Genomic DNA, 20,146 nt, shown 5'->3' on the forward strand with positions numbered 1-20,146 from the left:
CACTTACCGGAGTTCTCTCACCATCCAGTGCTGTTCTGTCCGGCAACACCACTGATCCCCATTCCTGGTTTTGCCATAGGCTCTTGCTGCTGTCAGTAATGCATTCTATGGATTAGGATAAAAAGCCTTCTGTGTGCAGCAGCCCCCCTAATACTTACCTGAGCCCCATCTTTGTCCAACGATGTCCACAAGTGTCTCGGCCATCCAAGACTCTCCCTCCTGATTAGCTGAGACACAGCAGCAGTGCCATTGGCTTCCACTGCTGTCAATCAAAGTCAGTTTGCCAATCAGGAGAGAGAGGGGCGAGGCTGGGCCTTGGCTCCATGTTTGAATAAATGCAGGAAGCTGTGACTCGGCTTGGCTGCCCCCATAGCAAGCTGCTTGCTGTTGGGTTACTGAACAGAAGGGAGGGGCCAGAAGCAGCGAAGAGGGACCCGAGAAGAGGAGGATCTGGGCTACTCTGTTCAAAACCACTACACAGGGGAGGTAAGTATAACATGTTATTTATATAGAAAAAAAAACAAGACTTTACAATCACTTTAAGGACAGTTAAAATAAATGCCCAAACTCACAAAAATGTGAGTATAACAGAAGCAGTGTTAGTGGGGCCAAAACTATGTTAATTTTTGACTGCACTGATGAGAACATTTGAAGGAGCAGGACAAAAAATAATAATTCTAGAATTCATTTCTTACAGTGTACGGTATGTGATTTTTGTTTGGGCGGTTCCATTCATTTAACCACTTGGTTACTGGGCACATATACCCCCTCCTGCCCAGGTGAAATTTCAGCTTCCGGCGCTGCATCGCTTTAACTGACAATTGCGCAGTCGTGTGACGTGGCTTCCAAACAAAATGTACGTCCTTTTTTTCCCCACAGAGATTTCTTTTGGTGGTATTTGATCACCTCTGCCGTTTTTATTTTTTGCGATATAAACAAAAAAAGAGCGTCAATTTTGAAAAAAAAATGCAATATTTTTTACTTGTTGCTATAATAGCCCAATTTAAAATAAAAATAAAAATCTCAGTCTAGGCCGATACGTATTCTTCTACATATTTTTTAATCGCAATAAGCGACTGCTTTGCATAAAAGTTATAGCGCCTACAAAATAGGGGACAGAATTATTATTTTTTTTACTAGTAATGGCGGCGATCTGCGATTTTTATTGGGACTGCGACATTATGGCGGACGTTTTTGCCACCATTCACATTTATACTGCGATCAGTGCTATAAATATGCACTAATTACTGTATAAATGTGACTGGTAGGGGGCAAGGAAGGGGTTAAATGTGTATCCTGCATAGTGTTTCTAACTGTGGGGGAAGGGGACTGACTGGGGGAGGTGACCGATCTGTGTCCCTATGTACAAGGGACACAGCATCGGTCTCCTCTCTCCCTGACAGGACGTAGATCTGTGTGTTTACACACATAGATCCACGTCCTTGTCTGTGTAACCGCCGATTGCGGGTGCCTGCCGGACATCGCGGCCGCCAGGCACGTGCATCGGCATCTCAGTGATGCGGCGGGCTCGCGTGCCCCCCAGTGGCTGGAGGCCGTATGTAGACGGCCTCCCGGCAATTGGGATCCACAATGCGGCCGTACAAAGTCGTACGGCTGCAGATGTGCTGAGAATTTTCGTACAATTGGTCATTCAAATCAGAATCGTACTAGTGTATGGCCAGTTTTAGATTTAGGTCTAATAAAAAAATAATACAGCTGCAGATATGGAGATTTTATTAGCAATACAGTCAGCTACACAAGATAAATGACAGGGTGAAAATTAAAACCACTCAGCGGGTGTTCCTTAAGTGTGTATGAATGTAAAATGTGATTGGAGTTTATTTTTAACAAGGCCTGGGAAAAATATTACTTTCTGTGGACAGATTAATAAAATCATGTAATTCTAAAGAAAAGATCCTACAGCAACCTTGTCATCCCTTTTTGTTGTATTAAGGTAAATAAAGTAGATCTAAGCACTAACATATTTGACATTAAGTGGTTGATGTACTAAAGGCAATAGAATTTGCTCTGATGCTTCACTCTGCAAACAATACCCAATCGAATGCGAGAAAAAAAAAATATTATGTTTGCTTAGGGTTACCACACACTCCTTATAAGACACTCTTGCCCTATACTCTGCAACCTATTCTGTGAGTACCCCACAGGGAAATACCCTCACCGGACATGTCTGCTGGGAGGTTTTGGTCTGATGTGTGTACACACCATCAGACCAAATTCCCCGCGGACAGAAAACGCGGTGACGTGGCGGCGACGTGCGCGAACCAGGAAGTTCAATGCTTCCACGCATGCGACGAATCACTTCGACGCATGCGGGGGATTTCGGTCCGATGGTTAGGTGTACTAACCATCGGACATGTCCGACGGACAGGTTTCCACCGGACAAGTTTCTTAGCATGCTAAGAAACTTTTGTCCGCTGGAAACCTGTCCGCTCGGCTGGAAAACTGTCCGCTAGGCCCTACACACGGTCGGACATGTCCGCGGAAACTGGTCCGCGGAACAGTTTCAGCGGACATGTTCGGTTGTGTGTACGAGGCCTTACAGGCACACATCAAGCAACCTATTTGACTGAAGCAGAGTTTTCTGCAGCTATGTCATACACAGAAGATAATAAGATATTAAGGAAATATTAGAGGAAGCTGCAGAAGATTTTTCTACCCCAGATTGTCAATATATTGAAGATGGAGCTTCACGCAACATGCTTGTTTGTGTTAAAAAAGCAAATTTCCACTGTCTGCAAAAGCTTTGGCATTGTGCAAGCTGACTCTCATCATGCCACTTTGGTATAAAGAGACCTACAAAACCCTGAAAAACATTCCCTGATCATAAATAGACTGAATTTGTAGTCTATGACAACTGAGTCACTCCTGACATAATTTTCCTTCCTCCTAAAATCTTTACTGAACTCTATCCAATGGAAAAGAAGTTCACAAAGTGGGCCATTGATATAGTTGATCCTGCCATCTCTGTTGTAAACAAACATCTCACTATACCTATTGAAGATGATTCTTCTTTCAAAGATTCTGCAGATAGAATGTTTGATGTCATGAAACAAATAAAGTAGCTGAAGCGGCCTGCAAAAGGCGCCCCACACATATGCCTTTCCAAGGAAGACCTCTATTTGGTGAGGCATTTTCCTAGTTTATCAAAGAGGTCACAGGTGGGAAGGTTTTACTCCCACAGCGGAAGGTCTCAAAGAGTGGTAAGTGTCTAGTACAGTTTCCGTTTCTCTGGGGCACAGGTTTCCTAGAGTTCAATGTGTGGTTTCAAAATGGCACACATCAGTGTTCAAAACTCTACCACCTCACCGCTTTTTTCTTTCAAATCAACCAAAAATGCCCAAGGACAGTTAGATTTGCAAAATGCCCTAAACCAGATTTTGTCCCAGAGTCATTGTGCCAGTACCACCACAAGACAAGATACCCCTTGAACCTATAGGATCTCTCATGCAAAGTAGCCTTTTTGGTCACTATCACATCTAGACATGTTTCTGAACTGGCAGCCCTTTTATGTAAACAAGGTTTTTTTATTCTTCACAATGACAAGTTTGTCTTATGCCAAGACTACCCCATTCTTACAAAAGTTGACTCAGTGTTCCACCTCACAGAGGACATTGCCCTCCCTTTTTTATGCCCTGCTCATAACCATCCAAATGAAATATCGCTACATTACCTTAGGCCGCGTACACACGATCAGTCCATCCGATGAGAACGGTCCGAGGGACCGTTGTCATCGGTTAACCGATGAAGCTGACTGATGGTCTGATGTGCCTACACACCATAGGTTAAATAACCGATCGTGTCAGAACGCGGTGACGTAAAACACAACGACGTGCTGAAAAAAAATGAAGTTCAATGCTTCCAAGCATGCGTCGACTTGATTCTGAGCATGCGCGGGTTTTTAACCACTTAAGGACCGAACCAATATGCTGCTAAATGTCCCAAGGGGTTTTTACAATTTGGCACTGCGTCGCTTTAACAGACAATTGCGCGGTCGTGCGACGTGGCTCCCAAACAAAATTGGTGTCCTTTTTTCCCCACAAATAGAGCTTTCTTTTGGTGGTATTTGATCACCTCTGCGGTTTTTATTTTTTGCGCTATAAACAATTTTGAAAAAAATGCAATATTTTTTACTTTTTGCTATAATAAATATGCCCCAAAAACATATATAATTTTTTTTTCCTCAGTTTAGGCCGATACGTATTCTTCTACCTATTTTTGGGGGAAAAAATCGCAATAAGCGTTTCTCGATTAGTTTGGGCAAAATTTATAGCGTTTACAAAATAGGGGATAGTTTTATTAATTTTTTTTTTTTTACTACGAATGGCGGCGATCATCGATTTTTTTTTCGTGGCTGCGACATTATGGCGGACACTTCGGACAATTTTGACACATTTTTGGCACCATTGTCATTTTCACAGCAAAAAATGCATTTAAATTGCATTGTTTATTGTGAAAATGACAGTTGCAGTTTGGAAGTTAACCACAGGGGGCGCTGTAGGAGTTAGGGTTTACCTAGTGTGTGTTTACAACTGTAGGGGGGTGTGGCTGTAGGTCTGACGTCATCGATCGAGTCTCCCTATAAAAGGGATCACTCGATCGATGCAGCCGCCACAGTGAAGCACGGGGAAGCCGTGTTTACATACGACTCTCCCCGTTCTTCAGCTCCGGGGAGCGATCGCGAGGGGGCGGTTATTCGTCCCGGATCGCTCCTGAAGCCACGGGAACCGCCGCATGTACCGGGGGGGTCCCGATCGGACCCCCGACCCACGTCTAGGCAGGGACGTACAGGTACGCCAATGTGCCTGTCTGTGCCATTCTGCTGACGTAAATGTACATGCGGCGGTCCGGAAGTGGTTAACCGATGCTTTTGCATACTAACGATCGGTTTTGACCTATCGGTTAGGCGTCCATCGGTTCAATTTTAAAGCAAGTTCTCATTTTTTTGACCGAAGGATAACTGACCGATGGGGCCCACAGATGATCGGTTTTGACCGATGAAAAACGGTTTTGACCGATCGTGTGTACGCGGCCTTAGAGTATACCTCAAGGCTACTGCTTTGATCGGATAGATGGATTCCCTCTTTGTCCTGTTTTTTTGTACATTGCCAGGGATAACCTGCGTCCACCATTGCAAAATGAATAAAAAATCTGATTGCAAGAGCCTAAATTCTCAAAGAGAAACCTCCTCATGCCCCTTTATGCACCCATTTGACCAGATTGGTGGGTGTTTCATGGGCATTTTGGCACCAAGTCTCAGTAGCCAAATTGTAAAAGCCTGCCACCTGGTCATCTCAAAGCAGCTCTCTGAGGTTGGGTCTTTTGCTTCTTGTTGTTAGGCCTGTTGGCACAGTTGCTTCATTGTTGCCCATGCTTCCTATTAATTATTTTAAGATGTCCCATGGTCTATGAATATTCTGCCTTTGTCCAGTACTTAACAATTAAGATAACAGGAATTTTGACTTACCTGTAAACTCCATATTGTAAATGGGTCCTTAAATTAATTTGTACGTTGTACACGTGGATATATAATGCACTCTCTGAATTTACACATTTTCTACCCTGGCTGTCCCATATATAGTTACATAATTGGTGAGGTTGAAAAAAGACACAAGTTCATTAAGTCCAACCTGTGTGTGTGTCAGAATTACATTGTATATACCTGTATGAGAGTGAAGAGTGCAAGTGAAGGCCTAAAGATGCACTGCCGGCGCCAAGTGAATGCACAAAGTGATTGGAGGTGACTTGATAAAGGAGCTGAATATACCACTTACAGAATGAAAAAACACCAAAATGGGTGAAAATGGTGTTTGGAATAATAAAGCGGCTATTTTAATAAAACGGGGGTGAGCCGTTTTAAAGTGTAAATACAAATATCTCTAACCGTGAACTGTAGTTCAAACAAAGATGAAAACAGCGCTAATGAGTAGATATGTCAACTCAGAGAGAAAGCACTGGTGGACCCAGATGGCACAAGAGGTGATCAGAACCTGAGTGTAAGTGCACCAAAAACAGCTCAAGTAAAAGATACCTCAAAAGTGGCTAGTAATACCCACAAGGGGTGCAAACCTGCCACGGCAAAGAGAAGACTCTGCAAATGCACCATCAGTTCCTCCAGGTATTGTATGGGTGATACACGTCTCAGCGAGATAACATGAAAGAGAAATCAACAAGCAAATGATAGTGCAGTGATGTCTAAATGTAGTCAAGTGAGAGCAGGTCAAACAGAAACCATAAGTATATGCCCGTACAATAAATCACTGAAAATGTAGCAAAATAAACAGAAAGGGTTCACCGCTGTCACCGCTGATGTCAGACACCTCCTGGGGCCGCGCGCGCTCTGTGCAGTTGTTACTGTGTCAGGTGCTGGGCTGCGATTGGAGATCGGTGGAACGCAAGCTGCTTCCGTGTGTAGCGTCGTTGTAGCCACGCCCTGACGCGTTTTGTCACTTCCGACTTCGACAGAGGGCGTGGCTACACAACGCAGTCACTGTCCCTTTGTACTCTGGCAAACAGAGGCTATTGGTCGAAACCACCCGCTTGTCGGTCGTGATTGGCGCTTCTCAGACCGGGTGGGCGGGGTGCCTTCAGCCTTGTTATGTGGAGTTTAGCAAAGGGGAAAAATGAGACGGATTAGTAGGAGGCTACTGCTATTTTAATATGGACAAAAGCCAAAATGTAATAAACAGTGTGACGCTTGTCCGCAGGGATAAAAGAGATTGTTTGTAAACGATCTCAACAAGCGAAAAAACTAAAACTTTATTTAAAGAATAGTTATATTGAAAAAATTATATATACTACAGGGGTGTGTTTTAAAAGAGAGTGCCACACTAACCTATCACGGAATCAAATGGGCGTGTCAAACAGTGAGCATCAGATGAATGGACTATGACAGTTGGGCGATTATGTCTTAGCATATGTGTTTCCTTACCACATGCTGTGCGTTGCTGTGCATTATATTTCTTTCGATTTATTATTCAATACAGCGGCATTAGTCTCGTTCATGCCTGCAATCACCACCTATACAAATGGAATTATCGTTCTATTTGTGTTTGAAGCTATAAGAAGGGGTTTTCCCGCAGTGTCAGTGCTTGTTTTGAACTCTCACTATAAACACTACACATCTAGCTCACTGTTTGACACGCCCATTTGATTCCGTGATAGGTTAGTGTGGCACTCTCTTTTAAAACACACCCCTGTAGTATATATAATTTTTTCAATATAACTATTCTTTAAATAAAGTTTTAGTTTTTTCGCTTGTTGAGATCGTTTACAAACGATCTCTTTTATCCCTGCGGACAAGCGTCACACTGTTTATTACATTTTGGCTTTTGTCCATATTAAAATAGCAGTAGCCTCCTACTAATCCATCTCATTTTCCCCTTTGCTAAACTCCACATAACAAGGCTGAAGGCACCCCGCCCACCCGGTCTGAGAAGCGCCAATCACGACCGACAAGCGGGTGGTTTCGACCAATAGCCTCTGTTTGCCAGAGTACAAAGGGACAGTGACTGCGTTGTGTAGCCACGCCCTCTGTCGAAGTCGGAAGTGACGAAACGCGTCAGGGCGTGGCTACAACAACGCTACACACGGAAGCAGCTTGCGTTCCACCGCGCTCCACCGATCTCCAATCGCAGCCCAGCACCTGACACAGTAACAACTGCACAGAGCGCGCGCGGCCCCAGGAGGTGTCTGACATCAGCGGTGACAGCGGTGAACCCTTTCTGTTTATTTTGCTACATTTTCAGTGATTTATTGTACGGGCATATACTTATGGTTTCTGTTTGACCTGATCTCACTTGACTACATTTAGACATCACTGCACTATCATTTGCTTGTTGATTTCTCTTTCATGTTATCTCGCTGAGACGTGTATCACCCATACAATACCTGGAGGAACTGATGGTGCATTTGCAGAGTCTTCTCTTTGCCGTGGCAGGTTTGCACCCCTTGTGGGTATTACTAGCCACTTTTGAGGTATCTTTTACTTGAGCTGTTTTTGGTGCACTTACACCAGTGTTTCTCAATTCCAGTCCTCAGGCCCCCCCAACAGGTCAGGTTTTCAGGATTTCCATTATTTTGCACAGGTGATTTGATCAGTTTCACTGCCTTAGTAATCACCACAGCCTTTTCATCTGAGGGAAATCCTGAAAACCTGACCTGTTGGGGGGGCCTGAGGACTGGAATTAAAAAACACTGACTTACACTCAGGTTCTGATCACCTCTTGTGCCATCTGGGTCCACCAGTGCTTTCTCTCTGAGTTGACATATCTACTCATTAGCGCTGTTTTCATCTTTGTTTGAACTACAGTTCACGGTTAGAGATATTTGTATATACCTGTATGTTAAGGTTCTTTAGGTGCCTATGTAATAGTTGTTTGAAATTATCTATGCTCCCTGCTGAAACCACTGCTTGTGAAAGAGAATTTCTCATTCTTGCTGCTCTTACAGTAAAGAACCCTCTACGCAGTTTAAGGTTAAACCGCTTCTCTTCTAATATTAGTGAATGGCTGCGTGTCTTTTTAAATTCCCTTTTGTGGAAAAGTTTTATACCTATTGTGGGGTCACTAGTATGATATTTGTACATTGAAATGATATCCCTTCTCAAAAGTCTCATCTGCAGAGAGAATAAGTTCAATGCTCATAATCTTTCCTCATAGCTAAGGTCCTCCAGTCCCTTTATTAGCTTTGTTGCCCTTCTCTGGACTCTCTCCAGTTCCAAAACATCCTTCCTGAGGATTGGTGCCCAGAACTGGACAGCATACTCCAGGTGCTGCTGGACCAGAGTCTTTTAGAGTGGGAGAATTATCCTTTTTTTCTCTGGATTTAATCCCTTTTCTAATGCGTGCAATGCGTGCCAATATTCTGTTGGGTTTGCTTGCAGCAGCCTGGCATTGCATGCTATTGCTCAACCTGTCATCTGTAGCTCCCCTGGGTGTCGCATGGTGTGCTTGGGCTCTTGTTCTCTGCTCCGGGATCCCCACTGGTGTCGGCCGCTCCGTGCACTGACGAGGGGGGCCGTGTGCGGGAGAAGAACGGAGGAGGGGAAAGCCGGTGTCCCGTTAGTGTCGGCACACTCCATGCACTGAGGAGGGGGGGCCGCGTGCGGGAGAAGAACGGAGGAGGGGAAAGCCGCTGTCCCGTTAGTGTCGGCACGCTCCGTGCACTGAGGAGGGGGGGCCGCGTGCTGGAGGAGAACGAAGGAGGGGGAAGCCGGTGTCCCGTTGGTGTTGGCACGCTCCGCACACTGAGCAGGGGGCCGCGTGTGGGAGGAGAACGGAGGAGGGGGGAGCCGGTGTCCCGTTTGCTCCGTGCGCTGAGGAGGGAGGGGCCGTGGGCATCAGGCGGGAGGAGTGCAAAGGGGGGAGTTGCTGTCAGGCTGGTGTCGGCCAGCTCCGTGTGCTGGGGAAGGGGGAGGCTGTGGGCATCAGCTATGAGGAGAGGAGAGGAGAAGACCTCCGGCAAAGGGAGACACGCACACCTTACGGCGGTGTTATCATTATGCAAGTTTGATTTAAAAAGAAATTAACAGATTTTTACTAGGGCTTATTTTCAGGGTAGGGCTTATATTGCAGCCCTCCCTGAGAATCATACTAGGGATTATTATCGGGGTAGGTCTAATTTTCGGGGAAACGCGGTAGGATTGGTCCCAGGACAGAACTACTTTAAAATTATCATAAAAGCAGGTACTGGCCTTTCTTTAATGCTAGTTTTTTAAAGAATAGTTTTTTGCTTCAAAAACGTACCTAGAATAAATATGCAGTTCAGGATTGCTGACTTTTTTCCCACTTTCGTGAGCTGTTCTTTGACTTATTAATTTGACATAGAATGCTAGGCAATTTGATTAAACAGATGCAACCCCAATATTGCTCTTATGACAGGCTTCCTTTAAAAACACAGCATATAATGGTTTAATCAACACAATGCATGCAAGAGCAATCTGTTTTTTCAGAAATAAGGTAAAATAATCTTTTGTCTTACAAAAGAAAATTTCTAGCTGTATTTGTTCTCAAGGTTGTTATTTGAACTTGCTGGAGTAAACCTCAAGAGATTTCTGCATAAAGCCTGTGTAGCTGATATTTTCCTTCCCTGTACATTCATTATAAAAAAATAAATAAAATGGATAATGTAACAAAGTTAGATATCAAATGCAAATCTCTGTTAATTAAAAAAATATTTTACAAACATTTGCATTACATTTTTAGGTTAGAAAAATAAAATGTAACCACTTTAACCCCCGGAAGGTTTTACCGCCTTCATGACCAAAGCATTTTTTGCAATTTGGCACTGTGCTACTTTAACTGGTAATTGAGCTGTCATGTAATGCTGTACACAAACTAAATTTGTGTCCTTTTTTCCCACAAATAAAACTTTATTTTGGTGGTATTTGATCACCTCTGGAATTTTTTTTTTTGCAATATAAATGAAAAAAGACAGAAAACTTAGAAGGAAATTACATTTTCTACTTTTGGTTATAAAAAATCCAATAAACTAAATTTTAGTCATATATTTAGGCCAAAATGTATTCAGTCACATGTCTTGGTTAAAAAAAATCAATAATCATATATTTATTGGTTTGCACAAAAGTTATAACGTCTACAAACTATGGTACATTTTCTGGAATTTACGCAGCTTTTAGTTTATAACTTCCTATTTCATTTCTTGAGGTGCTAAAATGGCAGGGCTGCACAACCCCCCCCCCCCCCCCCCCCCCAATTACCCTTTTTTGGAAAGTAGGCATCCCATACTAAGGAATTTGCTGAGTGGCATGTTGAGCCCATTTAACATTTTTATTTTTTGTCACAAGTGATTAATAATTTTATACAAAGTTGTCACTGAAATTATATATTGCTAATACATGGGGTATATGTGGAATTACACCCAAAAATACATTCTGCTGCTTCTGAGTACAAGGATACCACATGTGTGAGACTTTTTGCATGTTGCGTCCATGGAATATTTTATATTTTACACAAAGTTGTCACTAAATTATATATTGCTCACACATGCGATGGGTATATATGGAATTATACCTCAAAATACATTCTGTTGCTTCTCCCGAGTATGGGGATACCACATGTGTGAGATTTTTGGGCAGTCTAGCCGCATACAGGACCCCAAAAACCGCCTTAGAAAGTACTAAGGGCATACATTTTTGATTTCACACCTCACTACAGATTCCTCCATCAGCAATTTTCAAGTCTTGACACATATTCTTAATTTGATTTAGGTCTGGACTTTGACTTAGCCATTCTAGCACATGAAAATGATTTGATCTAAACCATTCTCTTGAAGCTCTGGCTGTATGTTTGGGGTTGGCCTGCTGGAAGGTGAACCTCCTCCTCAGTCTAAAATCTTTTGCAGACTCTAACAGGTTTTCTACTAAGATTGCCCTGTATTTGTCTCCATCCATTTTTCCATCAACTCTGACCAGCTTCCTTGTCCCTGTTGAAGAAAAGGATCCCAGCAATATGATGTTGCCACCACCATGTTTCATGGTTGGGATGTGTGTTCAGGGTGATGTGCAGTGTTAGTTTTCTGCCACACATAGCTTTCTTCTTGCCACTCTTCCATAAAAGGCTAGATTTGTGGAGTGCACAACTAATAGATGTCATGTGGATTCTCCCACCTGAGCTGTGGATCTCTGCCTCTCCTTCAGAGTTGGCTGCTTCTCTGATTAATGCTCTCCTCGCAGTTGTGCCATACTGTTTCCATTTTCAGATGATTGATTGAACAGTGCTCTGTGAGATGTTTAAAGCTTGGGATATTTTTTTATAACCTAACCCTGCTTTAAACTTCTCCACAACTGTATCCCTGGTCTGGCTGGTGTGTTCCTTGGCCCTTATGATGCTGTTTGTTCATTAAGGTTCTCTAACCGACCTCTGAGGGCTTCACAGAACATCTGTATTTATACTGTGATAAAATTACACACAGGTGGATTCTATTTACTAATTAGGTGACTTCCAGTAGATTTTAGTTAAGGGTATTAGAGTAAAGGGGGCTGAATACAAATGCATGCCACAGTTTTCAGATATTTATTGGTAAAAAATGTTGAAACCCATTTATCTTTTCCCTTCCACTTCACTATTATGTGCCACTTTGTGTTGGCCTATCACATAAAATCCCAATAAAATATAAAATGTAAGTTTTTGGTTGTAACATGACAAAATGTGGAAAATTTCAAGGGGTATAAATACTCTTTTATAGCACTTTAGATAATTCTGAAGTCACCTATCAATTTTTTGGCAAAAACTCTCTAACCTTGTGCATCTGAGTATCAGGAAAGGTCTCTGACATCCTAACCTCTGGTATATTATTTGCTGGTAACACTTTATTGTTACTTCCTGCTGAAATGAAGAGTTTTATTAGATTAACAGGGTATGTTTGGAGGGGCTTTTCTCTTTCCGTGCAGAAACACTGTACCTGGTAGCTGACATCACTGCTTCTGATCTCATAGGGAAATGTACTCTCTAAAGTAGGCACCAAAACAAATACTCTGTCTTCAAGACTAAAAGTTCTGATTTGAATAGACTGTATATAAACTTTGTATGTACATTGAGGATGATAACAGGATGCTGAGCCCAAAGAAGCAGGAATTAACAGCTGTACTGAAGACAAGTAGTGTTGTAGTTGTGGGACTTCTGCAGATGGAAACCAGATGACGAGGACAGCTGTTCTTTCAGGAGAATATTGGATCATAAAGTCATGCACAGCAGAAGGCAAATCACAGCAAGCAGTTCACAGTCGATAGGGCAAGACAGGAGACAAAGTCAGAAATGAGTGCCAGGGCCTGAACATCGTAGTCAGCAGAGGAGAGATTCAGAGCATATTTAGGGGCTAGCCAAGGTCATACACAGTAAGCAGGCTGGGGCAGAGCCAGGAGAGAAGCAATGGTAGTTCAGTAGCCAGCCGGTTCATTAATGGAAAGTCAGAAGCATAAGCACACTGGAAGCAGGGGCAACAGGGATCTGAAGACCAGTCAGCAAAGTCCATGAGCAACTGTCATCCTAATAAAGGCTATAGAGCGCTAAGATCTATTGCATGTGGTGTGCATAGGTGCACACAGGCGTGTGGCGATGCAACAGAACATGCGTGCCATGCGAGCGAATGTGCGCTGGCTCATTTCCATTATGTCTGCGTGCATACCATACAGTCAGGCACAACCATGCTGGGTATTAGCAAGCGTGCCAGGTCTTAGACACAATCTTCTCTGGCATTTCCCCTGACAGGTGTGTTCATTTTACACTTTGGTTCTGTTTCTTTTTTACATGATACAGTAAGCCATGGCTTTTTCCAGGATAGACATCTTGCCTTTCAGGCAAGACCCCTTGCTACAGAAGTTAAATCCTTAGTTAACTAATTTGTGACAATGATAAATTGTGGCCATTCAGGAAGCCTTTTTATATCAGGCACCAATGGGTATGTCATCCCTTTTCTTACCCGAGGTTTATGTTTTTCTGTTACTAGGAGTTACTGTCTTGAACAGTTCCTGGAGATGCTGCTCCCCAAGCGACACCAGCTCATTCACAACTTTGGGGTCTTTGTGCCAAGATATGCCACTGTATCTTATCCAGCAATGCCCTAATGTTTCAAGCTACTCACTTTACACTCTGAGCAGAATTGAACATCTCCAGTTTTACCCAAAAGTTTATAAGATGGAACAAATTTTCTATCTGGGACCTCACCGGTTTCTAAGGGTCATATTCCCAAATTTATACATGACAAGCTTGGTGGGTCATGGAAACCCTGAGCCTCCAGAAGGGTTTGATATATCAAGTCTAAAACACAAATAAACAAAATATCTGCTCATCTAAGCAAATAACCAAATTCAGGTCAGTTCCTGACCAGCAAGATCCCCCCTAATGAATTTGCTAAAACAAACAGGTAAAACACATACTTCTTTAGTGTTCTGTGAGCACTCAGCCTTTTTATGCAACAGCAGGCTCCCACAGCAGAGAGAACGACAGAGAAATAGATCCCCAAGCATTAGTTAGTTAATATATATATATATATATATATATATATATAAAAAAGTCTGTGCACTTGTTCACGGCTGAGACTAATGGCAAGGTCTGGTTACCATATCTGGTCCCAGGAATGGAAGCTTTTCCCCACACAACTTCCTATAAAGTTCCTGGGCTTCAGGAACCACAGAAGCACTAATGCCTCGTACACACAACCGGTTTTCCCGTCGAATAAAAAAACAATGGTTTTCCAGACGGAATTCCTCTCAAGCCTGCCTTACATACACACGGTCACACAAAAATCCGGTGAACTTTTGGCTGCCAAGAACATGGTGACGTAAAAGACTATGACGAGCCGACAAAATTAAGTTCTATGCTTCCAAGCATGCGTCGAATTGTTTTTGAGCATGCGCTGTTTTTTTCCCCTCGGAAAAGCATACAGATGAACGGTTTTCCCACTAGAATTTTTTCCTGACGGGATTCCCGACGAAAAGCTCTCATCGCAGTTTTTCAGACGGAAAATCCGTTCGTGTGTACGTGGCATCAGATTGTAAGAATACTCGTTTTTACTCCATATCAGTCATAATCCATGGAGCCCCTTACGATGTGTAGGTGAGAACCTCTGCAACACAAATACACCATTCACAATCCTGTCAGCCTGTGCCTTACAATATATATAACATTTTTAAACATGAACAAAGTTTGGTAATATTTCTTACATTTAGCTGAACCTGTATATCTAAAAAAAAATTAAAGCTTTCCTTCTTAAGAAACCTGGTATTCTATTTTAAATGTTTTTTTTTTCTTTTTTTCAGAGAGATTTAAGACATAATTTAGGACCAAAATCCATTATAATGAACTGTAAAATAAAGCAGTGCAGCTGTGATAAAAGTATCCCACAAAGATTGAAATGCAGTCACTATGGCAGCTGACAGGGCAGTAGAGGACATTTGGTGGAGCTGATCTCTACAAAAGCTGAAGGGAAAATAAAAGCATTTAGATAACAAATCTCAAACAATCATAAAATTTGAACCTTGACTGATTTATTTATTTATTTTTACATTAAACATTGCTTATTGCTAATATATTTACATGTATCATGTAAACATACATTTCTTCTTTTCTACAAAAAATTTAGACAGGAGTCAATTAACCTACCAGCATGTATGTGTAGTGCAGTAGGAAACCTATGGAAAAAAAGACCCATGCAAGGACAGGGAGAACATGTAACACACGATGTCCATCCATCTTAAATCACGCTACCCGACGGGCCTGAAAGATAGAAAAAAAAAATGTGCCGCCTCCATGGGAGGCCTCCCAGCGAATGCTGTCTTTTGGCTTTGACAGCTGTTGTATAGACAAGGGCGGGGCCACCTGGTGACCAAATGCCTTCCTCCTTCTTTTTTTTTTATTTCAATACATTTTTATTGGATTATAATAAAACATTTACAAAAATCACATGTATTGATGAAAGTAAGTAGAGATAAGAAACATGCATAAAATTATACAACTTTTAGTCTGGACAGCATAAATGAGCTCACGAAAGGATTTGCAAGCGATCAATGAAAATAAATCTAACAAGATAAAGAAATTCACAGCATCACTTCAATTACAGCAGGCCCCAAACGTATGTAATATGAAGCTGGAAATAAATACAATAAAAGAACATTAAGTTATCTTAGGTTGCACCCTGGCTGAAATAGAGATTTAGGGCCTCAAGATCCGTAAAGTAAAGCACAAGCAACAGCAGTATCAAGAAAAGGACAAGCACCAATGTTTATATGTTGTTTTCGTACCAGTTCTTCCAAGGTGCCCATGATAAAGTATGTGTAGGTAGAGTAAGCAAAGGTACAGCCATCATCCTCTCATATGTGTAATGTAAATTAGTTAAATCAATAACATCCAGAATACAGGGTGGAAACGGATCTTTCCACTTTCTGGTAATTGAAAGCCTGGCAGCCATAAGGAGATGGATAATGGAATTCCTGAGGTTCAATACAAAGTTTTCAATGCCCAAAGAGAGCAAAGCTAAGGCGGGGTTAGGGGTAATCCGAGTGCCCGATAAAACAGAAATAATTGCAAATACCTCCGTCCAATATTTTGTAAGCAAAGGGCAGCCCCACAAAGTATGGAGCAAGTCACCCTTGAGTCCGCATAACCTCCAACATTTATCTGAATGTTTGTCACTAAATTTAGATACGACATCTGGTGTATAATACCACCGTAAAGTGATTTTAATTGCTAGTTCCCATAAGGAAGTACACTTAGTAGTTGATTGATTGAATCTGCATGCTGTACACCATTGGTCATCCGTATATGACTGGTCTAGATCTTTTTCCCACTGTAAATGTGAGGAGGTTTTTGAAAATTTCTGTTTTTCTTGTAGTAAATTATAAAAAATGGTGATACCTTTTTTCCTAGGTTCAGGCGAAGAAAGATAAGACCACATTGAAGAGTGAATTTGTATATTTTCTACGGTCAATTTTTGCAAACAGTTTGTTATGAGAGAGAAGTGATTAAGGTAGGATAGTGGCAGATTAAATTCAGATTGTATGGATTGGAACGATTTAACCACACCCTTATCATCATATAGGTCGCGGATGTACTCAATACCGTGATTCCCCCAAAGATCTAGTGGAACATGTTTCAAAACTAGTCGTAGTACATTTAAGGGTATATTAGCTATACGATTGGAGACGGAAGAGTCCACCGATTTTAAAACTGTAAGCCAGGTAGCAATGGATACCTTCATCGTGGGAGGAAGTTGCGTGGGGATTTTGATCCCCAAGTGTGCGCCAAACAGCCATAGATTGGCAGGGCCATGACAGCAATAGGAGGACTCAATCTGACCCCAAGATGTAGTCGGAGAGTGTTGAAACCATTCCTTCATTTGGGATAATATAGAGGAATAGAAGTAATCACGGAAATCAATGTATCCCACTCCCCCCCACATCTTATGTTTGATTAATTTATAGTGGGCACATCTTGACTTCTTTCCTTTCCATATGAACTTAGAAAGGATAGATTGTAAGGATTTAAAGAAGTGGATGGGGATAGGTATTGGTAAACATCTAAACAAGTAAAGTACTTGAGGTAGATGCATCATTTTGAAAGCAGACATTCTACCCCACCAGGAAAACTCATGTTTGGCTAAATTTGTCAAGTCAGTTTGTAATCTTTTTTTAAGGGGAATGTAATTGTGCGTAAATAGAGATTTAGTGTTTCTGGACAGGTGAATGCCAAGATATGGAATACTGTGTTCCGCCCAAGAGTAAGGGAATTGGTGCTGAAGCAGATTGTTCGTCACAGCATCAATAGCTATATCCATGGCGTATGATTTTTTGTCATTGACTCTGTAGAATGAAACTGTACTAAACCAGGTCAGAATTTTCCGAACTTCCAAAAGAGAAGAGAAAGGGGATGATAGTAATAATATTATATCGTCCGCAAACAGGCTAATCTTGTGAGTACGACCGCCAATAGAAATACCCGATACAGCCGAACTAGATCTAATATGTTCCGCCAGAGGTTCGATCATTAGGTTAAATACTAAGGGGGATAATGGGCAGCCCTGTCTAGTACCATTGGTGATACGGAAAGGTTTGGATAGCATGTTAGAATTGAAGACACGTGCTGTGGGGTTTGAGTAAAGGGCTAGAATTGCTTTGAGAATAAAGCCATTAAAGCCGAATTTCTGTAGAGTTAGTGATAGATATGACCAATTGACCCTGTCAAACGCCTTCTCTGCGTCTAGTGATAGGAGCAGAGAAGGCGTTCCGGATGTATTTATATGGTGGATAATGTCTATCAATCTTCTAGTCGCGTCGGATGTTTGACGACCTTTGGTGAAACCTGTCTGATCCATATTGATAAGGTTAGGGAGTAAGTCAACAATTCTATTAGCTAGTATTTTAGCATAGATTTTTAAATCGGCGTTTAGGAGAGAAATGGGGCGAAAGTTCTGAGGGCAAGTTGGTTCCTTGCCTGGCTTAGGCAGAGTTACTACGATTGCAGACAGCATTTCCTCAGGGAACGAAGATTGAGAAGCAGAGTGGTTAAACAGTTCCTGCATGTGGGGTACAAGCAGTTGTTTAAAAAATTTAAAATATTCATTAGAGTATCCATCCGGGCCGGGTGTTTTGGCTTTGGGCAAAGAGTCGATAGCTAAAAGGATCTCAAAATTATTGAAAGGACTGTTTAATTTTGTAAGTTGGTCACATGTCAAACAGGGCAATCTAACGTGCGATAGGAAAGTCTGAATTTCATTAGTGGTAGGTTGGTGAGTAGCAACGTCGTTTGAGAGATTATATAATCCGCCGTAGTAAGAACTGAATGAGTCCGCAATGAGTTGGGGATTAATAATTTTTTCTTGCGTAATAGGGTCATATATATGAGGTATTCTAGTTTTCTGTCTATGGCCTTTAATACGGTTAGCCATTAGTTTACCAGCTTTATTATTTGCGACATATGAGCGTGCTTTTAGTTTCTTAATTTTGATATCGTAGGATTCCATTAGAATAGATCTCAAGTTATGTCTCAGTTTATAGATTTGAGATTTAAGAGTGGAGGAGGGGTTAATTTTATTTTTTGAATCAACATCATTTAATTCCTTGGTTAATTCCTCTATCTTAGAATTTTTTAATTTCTTTGCTTTAGAACCAAGCTGTATAAAAAGTCCACGTATAAAAGCCTTATGGGCATTCCATACCACATTTGGATCGGTCACTGATCCTTTATTGTCTGAAAAGAAGTCGATCAATTTTTGAGAAATGTGTTTTATATTTTCAGGTAGCTGTAATAAAAAATTATTAATACGGCACAGATAAGACTTGTTGTTGGAGTTCACATTGTTTAATCTGACACTGATGGGGGCATGATCCGACCATGTAGCAGTATGAATGTGAGAGTCTAATACATTCTGTAACAACCACTTGTCAGAAACGAATAGGTCAATACGGGTGTATGTGTTGTGGCGTGAGGAATGGAACGTGTAGTCCCTTTCAGACGCGTGATGACACCTCCATATGTCATACAGCCCATTATCTGACAGAAAGGTAGAGAGAGGGGAAGCAAACCTTTTAGCACTGGATGATGAATCAATGACAACATCAGGTATTAGGTTGAAATCTCCACAAATTAAAAGATGACCCTTTTGTATGCCTTTAATTATGTTCATTGTAGTTTTATGAAATTTCATTTGTCTGAAATTGGGCGCATATATATTTACCAGTGTGTATAAGACACTATCTAATGAGCACACCAAAATAATATATCTACCTTCTGGGTCAGCATATTTGTCTAAAAGTACGAAGTCTATAGTATCGCGAATGGCTATCAACACACCCCTCTGCTTGCGAGTATAATCCGCCCTGAAAATATGAGGGTAAGAGTTATGGTGACATTGTGGAGCGTTATCGCTGGTGAAATGCGTTTCTTGTAAGCAAAGAACATCGCATTTAGAGGATAGAGCAGTCTTCCACATTGAGGATCTTTTGGCTGGGTGATTTAAACCATTAGCATTAATAGAGAGGATGTTGATAGACATGTTTAAGTAGTGTATATGTACGTCTCGTATGATACTCACAAATCCGTAATACCGTCGGGCAACGTAATATGATACGAAAGCGTTGGACGTCCAGAGTATGCACTGTCAGGGAACAAGGGGTCAACCAATCGTTCTTTGACAGCTGCAATTAGAAACTAAAACAAAAACAAAATCAAAACAAGAAACAAAAGAAAAGAAAACCAAACCAAAACATACGAATTCAAAACAAAAGAAAACTAAGTAGCCTAAATAGTTGGAATGATAACAAACTATAAATAAGCTCTTATTAGTATCAATAGAAAACTAAACACTGTGTAGCTTTTGGTGAAAAATAAATTCAGCACCAGCAATAAAACGTCATAAAAGTCGGGTGAAATATTTAACCGACCTAAAGTAGGGGCAATGTTCAACAGATAAGTAAATAAAATTAATTAGAGTAATATATCAGATACTAGGGGGATGTATAGATAATGAAATATTCCTATAGCAATATTTAAAAGGGAGAGAGAGACGAGGAAGAATAAATAAAAGAAAAGCGCAAAAGCAATTCATTTTCCCCTCTTCATAAGATAATCTTCACGATGTTGACCGTCGAAATTAGGTCCTGTTGTGTTTCTTC

At 41.5% G+C, this 20,146-nt stretch overlaps 1 protein-coding gene across 1 annotated transcript in view; it reads left to right on the plus strand.

Moving 5' to 3' along the window:
- ADGB (androglobin) overlaps nucleotides 1-20,146 on the plus strand; it is a 422,664-nt gene that overhangs the window by 356,811 nt on the left and 45,707 nt on the right. The gene's annotated exons all lie outside the window — the stretch shown is intronic.

This window comes from Rana temporaria, chromosome 4 (assembly GCF_905171775.1).
Source record: "Rana temporaria chromosome 4, aRanTem1.1, whole genome shotgun sequence".
Taxonomy (NCBI): Eukaryota; Metazoa; Chordata; class Amphibia; order Anura; family Ranidae; genus Rana; species Rana temporaria.